Consider the following 16,276-nt stretch of genomic DNA (forward strand, 5'->3'; position numbering starts at 1 on the left):
AGCATTACATTAATGTCTCGTCCCCCAAAAGTTCTCCAAACCCATCTTTCTGGTTTAGTTTTCAAAAACATGAATCCATGGAAAACAATGGGGTAGGGTAGGTTTCAAGAGAATGGCGCACAATGCATTGATATGAAAACAATGGAGAAACAAAATTATCTAAGCAGCGAGGGATATTTACTTCGGGGGGTTTTATTTTTGAACTTAGTATTTCTTTGCTGTCCATACCTTTCATGATCGCATCAACATTCAAAAGTATAAATGCATCACTTAGAAAGACTTTCTCCAATTTATAAGGTGGGGCCCGATTTTCATAAATTTGTGCCTTTCTACATGTATAAGGAAAACTAACTTCCTGTGAAGTATAAACAACTATTTCACAATACAACAACATTTTCACACACTAGGACAACATTTACCACAGAGTACTTGCTCATCAACTGTAATGTTAATACATATCAGTACATGACGAAAGAAAAATGAAATTACAAGTACAGGATTACTGCCTATTTTCATATACAGTGTACACTTTTAGAAGAAACATTAGCTCAGTCACACGCAGTTACCAAACTAACTGCTAGTGGAAGGGAAATACAAGAGAATTCGCAGTTTCCAATATTCAACTATTTTTTCATTATGCATGCATAGTATATGAGTAGTGAAATAATAGTGAATATATCTTCACAGGATTATAATACCATATCACTGCAGCATATAAGAACTCAAACTGGCTCACTCGCAGTTTGAAAACGCCCACGACAATGAAGGGTTAGTGAGTACATCGAGACTAAATTATCAGAAACTGTTTTGCCAAGACCACTAAGCAGTCAATATGATGGCAACGACGTAAGGAAAATTAAGTTATATGGTCGGCACACACTGTGTGGCACCACCGACATCTCTGTAACACAGCATGCAGTTTAATTTTTGGTGCCAATTTGCCTATTTATTTTAAATGCATGTAAATCTGCATCTTAATGACCAAGATGTTCAATTCTACATCAATTTACACATTGGCTAGAAGGGTGGGAGATATGGCTGCAGAAAAGGAAGGCAATTCTGCCAAAACTTGCCAATTACAATATTAGTTTAAAGTTCTAGAAATAATGATTATACCATCTTTATATGTCTGTCAAAATTTATTCCACTAACACACAGCCAAAGGTTGAAACATGTTCATGCTGATCAGAGCACTGTTGTGACCATGCACATCTTAGCAAAACTTGTCTCCCATGTCATGAATCAGTAAGGTACAATTTTTACCAGTCTGGGATTAACCATGGAAGTTTCTATAGCCTCAAAATGATTAGGGAACAGCTCCCAACAAAGCTGTCTCTTGCCCAGTGTATGAGGCACAATTCTTTCTCTATAAAACGTTAAGGATCAAGATGTTCAATTCTTAATTAACACAGTTGCTCCAAGGCTGGTAGCAAAGCAAGGAGTAAACAGTTGATACAGGCAAAACAAATTTCTTCAATGTTACGGGAGAAAGTACTTACGGAACAGAGTTTCGGTAGACTTTTGAAAGGTCGTGGAAGTGTTTCTCCCCTCGTTCAATTCATTCAGCCAGTAAAACATGTATTTTTCGACATTCATGTCTCTGATGCACAAAAGCTCTTCCCTCCATTACCTTAGATTATGTGAACCAAATGTTCCATGCATTTGATGAAGTAACCCCCGGTCAGTGTTTCCAACGACGCCATTATTTTTCCAGAACATGACAATTTTAACTATGTTTGCCTAATTTAACCTTGCCATGAATGGTTCGTGGGGCTAGGCATTGGTAAGTTGGGTTTTGGAACCAGAAAAAGAAAAAAAAAGTAGGAATTTTTCGGTTAAGATTGTTTGAAACACTGCATACCCACAGATGATAGACAACGCTATAGCTCGACCACAAGGAAAAAACATTCCTTCAAGATGCGTTTGCGCATCTTCCCTGCCGTTGTGGGTGCTCGGGGCAGTGTTGCCAGGTCAGACTTGAAAAAAATTGGGAGATTGTTCCTTGAGAAACCAGATCTGCCACAAAATCCAATGATCTAACAGTAGCGGATAAACGGCATTTTTTGGGGTGGCATAGACTTGCGCACTTGAGGGCAAGCGAATATCCGCAGTATTTTTCCAGCAAGGGGGAAACAACGTTTTTTTTTAGTTTTTTTTTTTATCAGGCGGGTAAACTAGGCATATTAACCCGTAATAGTGTTGCCCTCTCAGAATGTGAATAACCTGAGGGTTCGCCAAACAAAGGGTCACAATAAAAGCTCCCTGCTGCAGTGGCACGCGTTGTTTAAGGTGTGAAGTCAGGTAAGTTTCTAACAATGGTGCTAAACACAGCACCCGAACATCTCCATTTCAGGAGTGGACGTGATTCAAACAAAAGAAAGTAAACCATCCGAGGGACCCGACCAATGTCTTTCATCTCTTCCGCATCTGGTAAAATCTAAAGACTGTGCATGGAAAACACCCTCAAGTTTGCCCTTTCTCAGCACCGACACAAGGAGTCTGCCATGCCTCTATTTTCGGACAGTAAATCATAGAAAGTTGTGTTCACAAATGAAGCTAACGTGCCGCCCTTCGTTGTCGGGGATTTTCCACAATCTTTCAAGTTGAATGCTAACAATAACAAATTAATTTGCCTTCTGCTGGTGTTCGGTGTACAGGTATCCTTAGGGGTTGGCACGCATCCTTCACCATAATGAGAAAATGAATTACGTATGTAGATTTTATTTGTGAATTATACAGCAAGTCTTCCTCAATAATTGAAGATAACACTTATGCTAGGGTTCACCTATCCTCCCCATCTGCTAGAAATAAACACACAAACACATATGCATTTATAAAATAATTTGCCCACGCAATGAAGTCAGAGGTTCTATCTAGCAAGGGATGGACGTTTCACTGTGTTTGTGTCACTTCATCCATTTCATCACTTCTTCATTCATCCTTGTTGTCGTACTTACCCGTAGAGGCACAAAAGCGAGGTAAAATAACTAAAATAGATAGAGTTTGGGGTGGGATAAAATACAGCCATCTAAAAATAGTGGTAAATGTCTGTTATATCGGAGACACATTTCTTCATTTTTACAGAAGAAACTACTTACGGAAATTAGTTTCTGTAGTATTTTGAAAGTTCTTGGAGGTCTTTTCTCACCGTACAATGCTGCACAACAAGAAATAAGCACTTTTGATATAATAAACTTGGACAACATTATGCACGTCGAAAGTCATGCGGTCTTGCCACTGTTTCCAAACGTGCCTTTTTTTTTACCACAATTTTTTTTAATTTTTTTAACCATGCTTACCTAACCTAACCAAACCTAACCTTGCCAAAAATTGTTTTTGGGGCTATCGTGAATATTTTTTGGGGCTATCTGTCAATGGTTTGTGATGACATAATGAACACGAAAGTAGCTAGGTCGGTTAAGAAGGTTGAAACACTGCATACCCACTCCAAATCAACAAAACAAAAGCACAAAGCACGATGATCCACAGCTGTGCGCGCCATATTGTATAGAAATGTGTGTCTCATAACAGACAATTACCAACGGTACTTGTTTACTATCCTTCGGACACATTTATTTTTACGGAAGAAACTACTTACCGTAATAAGTTCCTGTAGGAATGTCGAACATCGGGAAGGTATTTTGTGTGATGTGGAAATGTTTCATAGCTGGAATCATGTTGTTCGTTGAAAATTAATTCTCCGACGGAGAATAGCGTTTGGTGCGTACACCTTCGTGACTATCATGACGAGTCGTGATTGTTTCTTGTTCATGTTCATTGGGTATCCAGTGTTTCGAACTGTCTGCGTTTGCAACGAGAGTTAGAAGCATGACGTGTCCTGGATGCGTGGTGAAGTTTGTACTGGGTGTGGAGGAGCCAGTGGGTTTTCTATTGAATACGGGGTCGTGAAGAAAGGAAAGGAATGTCGTGTTAGTATCAGGATCTAGAAATTGGAAATAATTGCGAACCATTGGCGCTAGCCCCACGAACCATTGGTGTGTGGTTAGGTTAGGATACATAGTTAAAATTTGGTGTCGTGTTAGTATCAGGATCTAGAAATTGGAAATAATTGCGAACCATTGGCGCTAGCCCCAAGAAACCATTGGCACGTGGTTAGGTTAGGATACATAGTTAAAATTTGGTGTTGTGTTAGTATCAGGATCTAGGGAGCGAATTTACAATATAGAGAAAGTCTCCAATGTTGTTAATTTTCGGTATACTAACTAATTTTGACCTCCTAATCACGAATCTGTTGAAAAAACCGGGGGTCCCGTCTGAAAATTTGAAAAAAAAAGCAGATTGATTTTTTTTATATATATAGGTGTATATGCGTAGTTTTACGAACAAAAATGTAATCTCCTGTCATTGTGTCCAACCACGCCGTTGTTTTACACGAAAATGATTTGTGATGTTCAATTCTAGTACGATCCCTATTTTTTCGATGAATTTAGGGGTGAAATGACTGCTAATGGAACCTAACCTAACAGGCCTAACCTAACCTCGTGTGAATGGTTCGTAGATGGATGGTTTTTGGGGCTAACGTCGATGGTTTGTGGGGCTACCCGTGGATGGTTTTTGGCGCTAACGAACAATTTTTCATCAAAATGTACAATTTCCAGATGTGACCCCCGGTTTTTTACAACAGATTCGTGATTAGGAGGCCAAAATTAGTTAGTATACCGAAAATTAACGAAATTGGAGACTTTCTCTATATTGTAAATTCTTACCGGATCTAGAAATTGGAAATAATTGCAAACCATTGGTGCTAGCCCCAAGAAACCATTGGCACGTGGTTAGGTTAGTTCAGTTAGGTTAGGATACATAGTTAAAATTTGGTGTCGTGTTAGTATCAGGATCTAGAAATTGGGAATAATTGCGAACCATTGGCACGTGGTTAGGTTAGGAAACAGTTAAAATTTGGTGTCTATAGTATCAGGAATATATATATATATATATATTAGGTTGTGAAACAAAAAAATTCGCGAAAATACAGTTCCAATTCCGAAAACTAAAGCCTTATTTTCGCTTATTTTGCAATTTCTAGACGTTTCCCACTTATTCCAGGACGGATAGCATCAAAAACGATTCACGGATAGCTCGACCAAAGATTATAATTTTCTTCGTAAAACAACACGAAAAAAAGATGAAGTTTGTTCACAGGCATTTCTTGGGTTCCGAAGATTGAAACACTGCATAACAATTGAAAATCGAGAAAAGACAAGCCCGACGCGTCATTATTTAGGAAGGTGTGTGCACCATATTGTGTGAGGCAAGCGGAAAGGCTAGGAGAAAAGTACTGGTAATGTGAAAAATTGGGTACTATTATCGTATGGGTGAAACACCTACGAATCATATATTTCAGATTTCTTTACATTGCTAACGTGTTGCGGAACATTTCTTAAGGCGAAATAATGCATTTCTAACTAAGATAATGTTTATTTTCTCTATTTACGAGTACTTACTGTTACTTGTTGTTTCGAATCTGTAACACATTATGGCCGTGATAGCATACTGGTTTAGGGGGCGTTCTGAGTGTGTTTTGTCGATTTATGCAGTGGTGCAACCTCGTTCACCGGAAAATATCTACTTTCGTGCCCCTATTTGAAATTATGCTAATACGTCGCATTTACGTGTAGAACTTGTAAAATAACCTTGCGATTTACCACGTTCATTGTCCATACACAGCAATTCGGAACCATCTTTTTTTCGCAATTCGTTAATGCTCTTCCTTTACGCACAACACTCTTGCAACCTTGAATATTGACGTCAGACGAGGAATGCCTACGTGGTTAGGTTAGGCCTGTTAGGTTAGGTTCCATTAGCATAAATACAAAGAAAAAATAATATTTTCGCTAAGAGACGCGTTACCTTTGTATTGCCTAACATGAAAAAGATCTTTCCTGTGACGTCAGAACACAATGTTGCTACAGTGTTGTGCGATAAGTGACACCCATTCGGGTCTGAACCATTTTTCTTTCGTAATTCGTTAATTCTCTTCCTTTACGCACAACAATCTTGCAACCTTGAATATTGACGTCAGACGAGGAATGCCTACGTGGTTAGGTTAGGTTCCATTAGCATAAATACAAAGAAAAATTGTAAAAACAGCTCTCTCCTGTGACGTCCGAACACAATGTTGCTACAATGTTGTGCGATAAGTGACACCCATTCGGGAAAAATGGCTTGTTCCGAACTCGACAGGTGGTTCTAGTGAAAACACGGCGAGGCTGAAACACTGGCTACGGGGTTGCATCGTCTTAACACACGGAACATTGCACTCTCATGCAAAAAGCAAATGGCGGGAGCAGAAACAGCGTGTCGGACAGAGATTTTCGCAGAAAACAAAACGCATTCACATTAAAATGGATCAAATCTACATTCAGGAACTTCCAAAACGCTCAAGAAAATGATTTCCGTAAGTACTTTCTCCTGTAAATTTCAAGGAATCCGTTTTACCCATACGATAATGTTACCAAAAATTGCTCTTACTTTGATCAAAACAACGTTGATACACCTTCAGAAATGTTCCGCGTAGTATACGTAAGTACGAATGTCAAAAATTGAGGAAACGAAAAAATTAGGGGTGTCCGAAGGATAGTAAATTTTTACCGAAAGCTTTCCAAAAGTGTTTGTGTTACCTTGACGGGATCAAATCTGAATAGCTAATATCGTAGGTCTACAAATGGTCGTGCAAGTTATGCTTCCAGCCTAGATTCTTTTCTCGAAGGCATAAATATTATAGTTATCAGACACTTTTCAAATGTCTGCAAGTTAAACCACTAACACTAAAGTATGACGAATTATTATTGCAAAGAGCGATTAACAAAGCTACATCAATTACTTAGGTATTATGCAAATTTTAGATTGGTTTGAGACATGGAACTTTACTGCCTTACCTAACCAACGCCACAAAATATAAATATTTACAAGGGAACGTGCATGTTTCACTACTGTGATCCTGTGAAAATAGCACAAAAGCTAAGTTCAACACATTGAAGGTACTCTATATAGTGTTCCATTTAAATTTTTACAAAAAAAAAAAAAAAAAATCTCTATATAGTTACCGCAGAGGAACGAATGCACTGTGCCTTCTTATGAAAATGCACGATGACTTACACGTGGTACGTTAACGAAGAACAGGAATATCCTTCTTGCGGTAGACCATCCAATCAAGTCGGAACAATCCTACCATGATATCATTCATTTCGTGCACTGGTTAATACAGTAAAGATGTTCTATTAAGTATTGTGGGTTATTTTAACTTACAATTAGATATTTACAAAATGTAGCATACCTTCCTTCCGCAAAGGACTCCAAAGTTAATCACTTCTACATAAGATGACGAACGGAAACGGAAACAGAAGGGCACTCACAGATTATATATAGGTCGAACTACTGGCATGGATCACTGCGACACTTTGTTTATACAGCGTATTAGCAAAAAATCAATCAAATGATTGAGACCGTGTCCGAAAGGCGAAAGACAGTACTTGAAGCTAGCATCTCCTCCGAGTATGGTCTTGGAGTGCGGTCTTCAAGTCGTGGACTGGAAGTGAAAGTCGGGAAATAAGTAATGGCCATTTTAAAATGTCGTTAATTCTCGAAATTTTTTGCATTGCAAGTGTCTGGAACTTATCGGAAATTGTTTGTCTTTATTCCAAAAATGCAAAAACAATGACTTAAGTTAAAAATGACGTGTAGAATTCGAGATTTACAGAGCTTCGGGAATTTTATCCGTTCCGAAAATTTCCCGACATTGTCGGGAAATGGCGAATGGACATTTCTACCATGACGTGAAAAACGTTTTAAATATATTCATTTTACTGATAATGACACCAAACTGAAATGTGTAAAAAGTTCTCGAGATACACGCCTTCAAACATTGCTCAAATTCACCTCCTACGTCACAGATTTGAAAACGTCCTCTGCCAGACCAGACAGACCTGACGTCATAGTTTAGAAATGCGTGCAGGCAGGGCTCCTGCTCGTCCCATAAACTAGCATGGACCGTGCAAGCGACAGTCATTTCTAACTGCGTAAAACAAGTATTATAACTTCCAGTGCAAAAATAATGTGTGATCGATTTGTTGGATATGAATTATACCCTAACAGTATTGCAGTATTGCCGGCCCTGTGGCCGAGCGGTTAGCACATCGCGCTGCGACGCCAGGGGTCCCGGGTTCGAATCCCGCTCGGGCTTGGTTGTTTGTGAATGTCCATTCATCAATTTCATCACTCATCCCCATCTTCGCAAATTAGCCAAGAGGCACAAAACGCGAAGTAAAATAAACTAAATCAATCAAAAGTATAGCAGTATTTACTATAATTCAGCCACTTGTTAGAGGGTTTTCCTTTTCATTAGGCTGACAATGCAATACTGGTAATGTAACAGTCAATGGCTGAACACCTGAACAGTCTTGTTCATTGCCAATACATAGGTTCTAACTGGCCAGTTGACAACATTTGTATCTTTTTGGAGAGCTTATGAAACGGAAGTTTTTTCCGTAATTTTTATGCTAAGTTTGTTACCATTTTTTTAGTAATCCTCTTCAATTTAAACGATAATTTCCAAATTTCTTCATGACGTTTGCTCTGTGGGTATGGGAATTTTGTGCATGATTTTTTTCCCAGTAGTCACTCATTCGTCAGATGTTAGCAACGTGTCGATTAAGTTCCCAGAGTGTAGTAGTTTTTTCACAATAAGTAGTTTTTTGGTCGCAAGTCGGATTATGTCATGAATATCTACAAACTATATCTATAACTCGAAACCCATTCATTTCCGATCCCCGGTGCATAGGGTCAAATTTGTTGCAAATGTGCTCTAGTATTGCCCCTTTCCAGGAATAGGTCGAATTACCAATCATCCTTTATATAATGTCATTAAATAAGTGTCAATTATTAAATAATGAAATTAAATTATACAATATATAATGTAGACAGTCCTTCATTCAAAATGTAATTGCAAATTGAAGATTTTAATGTAGGTACTACTGATGCTATGAACAATGATTTGCCTAAGGAGGGAGGGACAAAAATTAAGAGATATTAAGAGAAGATAATAGTTTCCTGTATAAAATCCACATATAAGTGCTAATACGTGTTTTATTCATATATTTATATACTTCGCGGTTGCTAACGAAAGCCGATGAGAAATGGAGAAGAAAAAACAAGTCGGTCTTATTTCTGTGTTCTAGGGATAGCTGCGTTCAGTGTCCTTAGAGATGAGGCTCTTTGATGTCCATTCCTTTTGTACTAGATTGGTGGGGGGAAATTTCAGGACAAGATCATTGGTGGGGGGAAATTCCCCGACTGGATTTCGCACCCTGGGTTTAGAACACTCGGGTTTACACGCCAATTTCTTCAATATAAGAGGTGATATGGTAAAATAATAATAATTTTAAAAAAATGGTACGTGGAGTTTTTTAATTTCCTAAAGTAAACGACAGTTTTCTTTCTATTAATATATATATGGCGGCAAATTTATGTATTTATCCTACTTTTAAGTCGCTTTTCCGTCATATTGTTTAATGGTTAGTATGTATCTTCTCCAGGGTTGACGTGTTTAAAACACTTTGTTTTAAACGTTTAAAACACACGGCTTTGTAACGTTAACAATAGAAGTATCCCCTTAGGCATACTGTCCCCAAAGGCTCGAACAACCCCCCCCCCTCCTCCACCAAACAACTTCCACTTCAATGAAAGGAAATTCACAAAGGAACTGTCATGCCCAGCTCGAGAGTCAAACCTTGAACATGTGAGTTCCTCAGTTAAATTATGAATTTTGTGTATAATAACTACAACGCCAGTTCATTCGTGGTAATTCTGAATCGGCAGCTTGGTTTGCATATACACGTATCGGGGTTATTCCTGAGTAAACAAAAAATGGTCGATCAGACAATTAGATTATTGAGGGCGGGGAAAGAACTTCCGGTAAACAAGTGGGATACAGATCGTCGCCGACCTTATTTTATTATAAAAGATCGGAAACAAAATGGATCACTTGGAATTTTTGAGTGATGTAGAGAATCAAAGGTACTTAGAAAAGATTGGCAATTTCCCGGATTGTTTGGATGCAGATGTAATGGACAATACTCATGGGCGTCCAGACGGGGGGACAAGGGGGTCTGTGCCACCCCTGGAAAATGAAAGTCAACCAAAAATTATGTATATCACACATATAATTTCATTTTGGCTACAATAATATGTGTTAATTATTGCATGAACACCATAAATTCAAATTTAAGCAATGTTTTTTACGGAACAACACTATTTTGGGGGAAAATGTGCGTTGTTTGCCCCCTCCTGAAAAAAAATACCTTCCTTGCCTCTCCCTGGAAAAAATCCTGCGGACGTCCATGACAATACTATAATATTTTCCAAGGCAATGTTGATGTTTTACCATCCAGTTTATGAAAATACTTCTCCAGGTTGAAATGAAGCTTACATTAATTATAAACATTGAAATACTTCGATCACAACAGTAAAATAAATAATAATAATTACTACGATTAAAATTATTGTTATACACTAATAATACCTAATTAAACAAATTTTATTCGAATTTAATTATTATTGTTCGATCCACTAGCCGAGTGAATATCTAGCACAACTATTTTCCATTAATAATTTTACATTTTATAGTTACTACAAGGAATAGTTACTATACTGAAATACACAGTTGTTGTATTTTTTTATTAACTTTTGCAAGTGTCGTTCAAGGAAGGGGTTTAGAAGTTAGAAAGAAATACTCACTAAGTTTTATTGTGTGACCTCATCTAAAATTATAATTTTTCGAATTCTGAAAACTGTGGAACCATTTATTCTTTGAATTAAATGGTAGAATATGAAAAAAATATCCTGGTTCCTGTATTTTCACTCATTTTTTTCCATCTAATGCATATTTTACATTGATTACTCTATTCGAATACTAACCAAGTTAACTTTATTTCTGTTATTAACAATAAGAATGAAAAACTTCCTGCCTTTTTTGCAACTTGAAATGAAGGATGCCAATTTCCAGAGAGGGGGGAGAGGTCGACTGACCTACCGACGCCTATGGAGAGAGCGCTTATCAACAACCAAAAGGAAAATGCGTTATAATATTATAAATAGTTCCAACTTTTAAATATAATCAAGACATGTGCGTTAGACAATTATAATTTTCGAAACACGTAAAATATTTTCATTTGTTGATGAAGTGCCGACTGCAGGGCCTTCTCCCTCGTGTTTGTGTCCAATATTTTCGCTTTACTGCCTAGATCCATTGATTTTTCAATATCTGGTCTGTCTGAAAACGATGCATAGATACCTGAGAACAATTCTTTGTTCCCTATCTCATGTTGAAACCAAGAGCCACACAAATATTGTCGCCTTTTCCGAAGACACTGCCTCTACACCATTGAATTCAATGTTATTATTTTCAAAACCGGAAGTACAGTCCCCACCTCCGTCAAGGAAGCACAGAAATGTAAACATCCGATGAATAGCGCCCATAAGTAGGATAATATCCAGTTTTAGAAGGCTCGTAGCGTTGAAACGAGGAGTGAAACAAACAAACAAACAAAAAAATAATTAGGAAAAGTTGTTTTGTCTTTATGATTACTAGAGCCCAGAAGTTCAGGCATTTATTTTCGTTAAAATAGGCAGGCAAAGAGGCATTTATAATGTGAAAAATAGGCACTAAAAATGAAAAAAAGGCAAAATAAACCGAAAAAGGTTTACTTTTATCTATAATTTCTTGCAAAATATTAAAATCTACATTGGGAAGACCATTTCAATTTTCTCCCTCTTGATTGCACATAACTACAAGGCGTTTTCTAATGTTCTCAACATTCATTGACAGTCGTCTGTTTTTCATAATAGAAAATGATCTTTCTACTTCGACAGAAGTTATTGGAGCATACATAAAACAAGCTAATGTAGCTGGACTCATTTTGGTAACAGCATTTTCACCTTTAAGAATATCACAAATTGTTTTCAATTGTTTCAAGTCATCATTTGCACTCACTACCCGTTTGCACTTTTCCAGCTGACCCCTTTTCTGCTGGCACTTCCATCATCTGCTGCATAGATTCCTCGTAGATTTTCATGGATGCTATAATTGTAATTGTCTCTGGCAATGCACCATAATGTGCAAAAATAAACTTGAATAGCACAGGAGTTTTTTCATTTCACGAATTGAAGCTGCTTCATTTTCTGGAAGAGCATCGATCGCGTCACTGATTTTTTCAAGGTTGTTAGCATAATATATAGCTGCTGATATCCAGGTTCCCAATCTCGTCAAGACTGGTTGCGGAGGTAAACTAAGCTCAGGCGCAACTTCCTGAAAGTTTCGGGTTCGAGAGGGAGATTACAGAAATATCTTCTTTGTGTTTGAAATCAACCTGTCCACTTCAACAGTCAATCATGCACAAGAAATGTTAACCGAAAGGCAATATCCTAATGAAATATTTTTTTCTCACACTTTTCTCCTTCAGCAATGTTGAAAAATGCGTGAGTTCAATATTACTTAAATAAGGCGAAAATTATTCACATAATAAACAGAAGAAAAATAAATGCCAACAACGTTTTTTGGGAGAAAAATAATTTATACACATTTTTTTTAAAAAAAATTGTCAAATTTCATTGAAAAAGGCAAAAAAAGGCATTATAATTAAAAATAGGCAGTGAGGTCCCAAATAGGTAAAATAGGCAAAATGAAAAGGCTTCTAAAACATTCGAAACAACATAAAAAACGTATACCCGGAAAAATTTTATCAATATATGCAGTAGATAAAAGGAGGCATTTTGCCAAACTTCCGGGCTCTAATGATCACTATGCACTGTGAAAGTTTGTACGATAAGCCTGTACATAAGTTGTCAATTCTATCTATTTCGAGACTTGAGACAAGAACGAGAATTGGCCTCCGAAACCGAGACGAGACTGTCAACGAGGCATTTACAAATAAACACGAGACAGACATTTACAACTCTCAACGAGAACGAAACCAAGACTGCCATGTCTCGTCTCGATAGGATCCCTAGTGATGAGGTTGTGAACCAATTAATTAATGTGTTCGGGGAAAGAGATGAGGCAGCTTTTTCGCCGTACAAAATTCAAAATATATTTCAGTATGTGATATAATGTTATGTACATTATTTCCTTGTAATAATTACACATAAACTTAGCTTTCAAATGTACTGTGCAACTGATGTAATCTTCTCAGTGTATTTTCTCTCATCTGCACAAAACTATTTTATCATAATTTGCGCAACAGAAATGAAACACAGACTGAAATTGCTTTATGGAAAAGAAAGTAAAAATAGGCGTTATAAGTAATCTGAAGAATGTGAAAATTCTTATTTTGCACTACATGGTTTATGGTAAATTTTGAAAAATATAAGTTTAAAATATATTTTTGCAAACTTGGTCAGTAACCAACTTTACAAGCGATAGTTTTCTCGTGACTTGATGAAAACACGTACGCAGCAGAACTGTATCGTTTATCTTCCACGTGAGCAGCAGGGATATTTAATAGAAGAATGACCATTATAAAGCATAACTTTTCCTTCCATTATCGCTCTTTCTTCCATTATTTAACTCTACACAGAATTGCAAAACTGCTGTACACGTTGCCACTCTGTGGACTACCTCCAGTAAACTGGACGCTCGAAGCAGACGACAAACGAGCTCCCTCCGAGTAGTGACGTATTAACCTTTTGAGTCCCAAGGCCATTTTCACAAGTAAGCCTCTCGGTCCCCTGAGCCGATTTTGAGCAAAATGCAGAGTTTCAATTGAATGAGTGTAGATCGGAGACTAATTGCCCTAGAGAGATGAGTGATATACCGTTGTACGCGGAATGAATCAGAGATTCAGACTATATGAATAGTATATATGGAGGAGCAAAGGGGGGAAATCCCCTGAAAATATTTTTTTAAAAAAATGATATTTCGCCCCCCCCCGCCCCCCCTCGAAAAAAAGGATATGAAAAGTTCAAAATGCACATAGAAATTATCGCTGGCATGTAAGGAACACAAAAATATTTGCATTATTATCATATGACCAATGTAACTTGAGTTGTACATCCCAAAAAGGAATGGTCGGCACGCCACTGATTCAAGCTTCAAAATGCAGCGGTACCTTGAAATGACTTTAGCTCAGAGACTATTTGCCCTGGAGATATGAACTATATACCGTTGTACGCAGAATGAATCACAGATTCAGAGGATATATAATTTATGCACATTCGGCGTATATATGGATGGGGAAAGGGGGAAATCCCTGAAAATACTTTTTTTTAAAAAAATGGAGTTTTCCCCACCCGCCCCCCCCGAAAAAAGGATATGAGAAGTTCAAAATGCACATAGAAATTATCGCTGGCATGTAAAGAATACACAAATATTTGCATCATTGTCGTATGACCAATGTAACTTGAGTTGTATTCCCAAAAGGAATGGTGGGCACGCCACTGATTCAAGCTTCAAAATGCAGCGGTATCTTGAAATGACTATAGCTCAGAAACTAAATGTCCTAGAGATATGAAAGATATACCGTTGTACGCAGAATGAATCACAGATTCAGACGATATATAATTTATGCACATTCGGCGTACATATGGAGGGGAAAAGGGGGGAAATCCCCTAAAAAATACTTTTCTTAAAAAAATGGTGTTTCCCCCCGCCACCCGAAAAAAATGTCAAAATGCACAAAATGCAAAATTTATGCAAAAAATCTGTCCCGCACTCCCGTAGTGGGGACACAACCATAGAAACACAACAGCAGGCGATTCACGAAATGTTTGTAGTACGATCATGTACGATATGTGTTGTATCCATGACAGGCTTGTGGTCAAATTTGTAGTCATTTCCTCAAATTGCGATTCTCGAATTTTCTTCCCTGACGTCAGAACTCAAGGTTGCCGAAGTATTGTTCGATAAAGGAAACTCGAAAATGGGTCTTCTTGATTGCCCCGTACCGAAGATCTCGCCTCACAAGAATCGGTTGAAAATGATCAGGAGAGATAAAGAAACATATAATGTGGACAGAAAGCAAGCTCAACCTCTCATATAATATGCGGAGCATATTGTCACAAATTATAGAGTTTGTGAGATAATGCAACGGCAATTTTTTGTTGTAGTTTTGATCGTTTCCTCCACATGGGATGGTTTTCATAATTATAATTATGTTGTAATTTGAAAATCGTGTTTGAGTTTGAGTAGAGCACAGGTTACTATTTGGAGTAAAGTTTACTGTTGAGAGAGTTTCTGTAATTTGTGAAAAATGTTTCGCTGCAGTTGTTTGTGAACATGGAGACAATGAAAAGTTAGAATCGGGTAAGATCTTTAATTTAAATATGATTTTTTTTTGGCTTGTTTCTGTGTGATGAAGATACCCGGAATCGGCGGGAAATATGGAGCCAGCAATTTTTATGACATTTCTTGGGGTATAGCCCTGAAAAACAGACTTTTACATATATCCATCGGTACGGGTGCTACGAAACTAACATGGCCGCAAGTAGAATTCCACCTCGCAACTTTAAACGGCTGGGTACTATTATAGTATGGGGGTGACACCTATAAATCATATATTTGGCACTTTTTTACATTGCTAACGTACTATTTTGGAATGCGGAACATTTCCTAAGGTGAATTAATGCATTTCTAACTAAGATAATGTCTATTTCTTACATTTACGAGTACTTACTGTTACTTGTTATTTCGATTCTGTAACACATTATGGCAGGCTATAGCAGTGTTACAACCTCGTTCACCGGAAAATACCTACTTTCGTGCCCGGACTTGAAATTATGCTAATACCTCCTAAACCATTGATGTTAGCCTCACAAACCATTGACGTTTTTCCCACAAACCATTCATATTAGCCCCAAAAACCATTCACATTAGCCCCAAAAACCATTGACTTTAGCCCCACAAACCATTGACGTTACCCCCAAAAACCATTCACGTTAGCTCCCAAAAACCATTGACGTTAGCCCCCAAAAACCATTGACATTAGCCCCAAAAAAACATTTTCCGTTAGGTTAGGCAAGCATAGTAAAAAAAAATACTTGACACCAGTGGCGTCTCGTCCTTTGGGGCTTACGGGGCTTAGCCCCTAAAGGAAAACGGACGTATTCACGTAATTATCAATCACCATAATGCATAACTATCACACAGTCTTTTAAAAGGCGATTTTTACCTACGTAAATTCATCGTCTGTTGCAATGGATACGGCAGCGCTCCTAGCGGCATTGATGTCAATTATACAATTGCTACCGAGCAAAAAGCAACCTAGGC

The 16,276-nt window shown here is 37.7% G+C and overlaps 2 protein-coding genes across 2 annotated transcripts in view; one reads left to right on the forward strand and one right to left on the reverse strand.

The window, feature by feature from the left end:
- Window positions 1-7,381, reverse strand: part of RpS9 (ribosomal protein S9) — a 34,625-nt gene extending 27,244 nt beyond the window's left edge. The window contains exon 1 of the mRNA XM_083124223.1: window positions 7,295-7,381. The gene's annotated coding sequence lies outside the window, so the exon portion shown is untranslated. The remainder of the gene's footprint in view (window positions 1-7,294) is intronic.
- Window positions 7,382-15,183: 7,802 nt separating this feature from the next.
- LOC145988925 (uncharacterized) overlaps window positions 15,184-16,276 on the forward strand; it is a 48,312-nt gene continuing 47,219 nt past the window's right edge. The window contains exon 1 of the mRNA XM_083124224.1: window positions 15,184-15,313. The gene's annotated coding sequence lies outside the window, so the exon portion shown is untranslated. The remainder of the gene's footprint in view (window positions 15,314-16,276) is intronic.

This window comes from Lepisma saccharinum, chromosome 6 (assembly GCF_977018435.1).
Source record: "Lepisma saccharinum chromosome 6, izLepSacc3.1, whole genome shotgun sequence".
Taxonomy (NCBI): Eukaryota; Metazoa; Arthropoda; class Insecta; order Zygentoma; family Lepismatidae; genus Lepisma; species Lepisma saccharinum.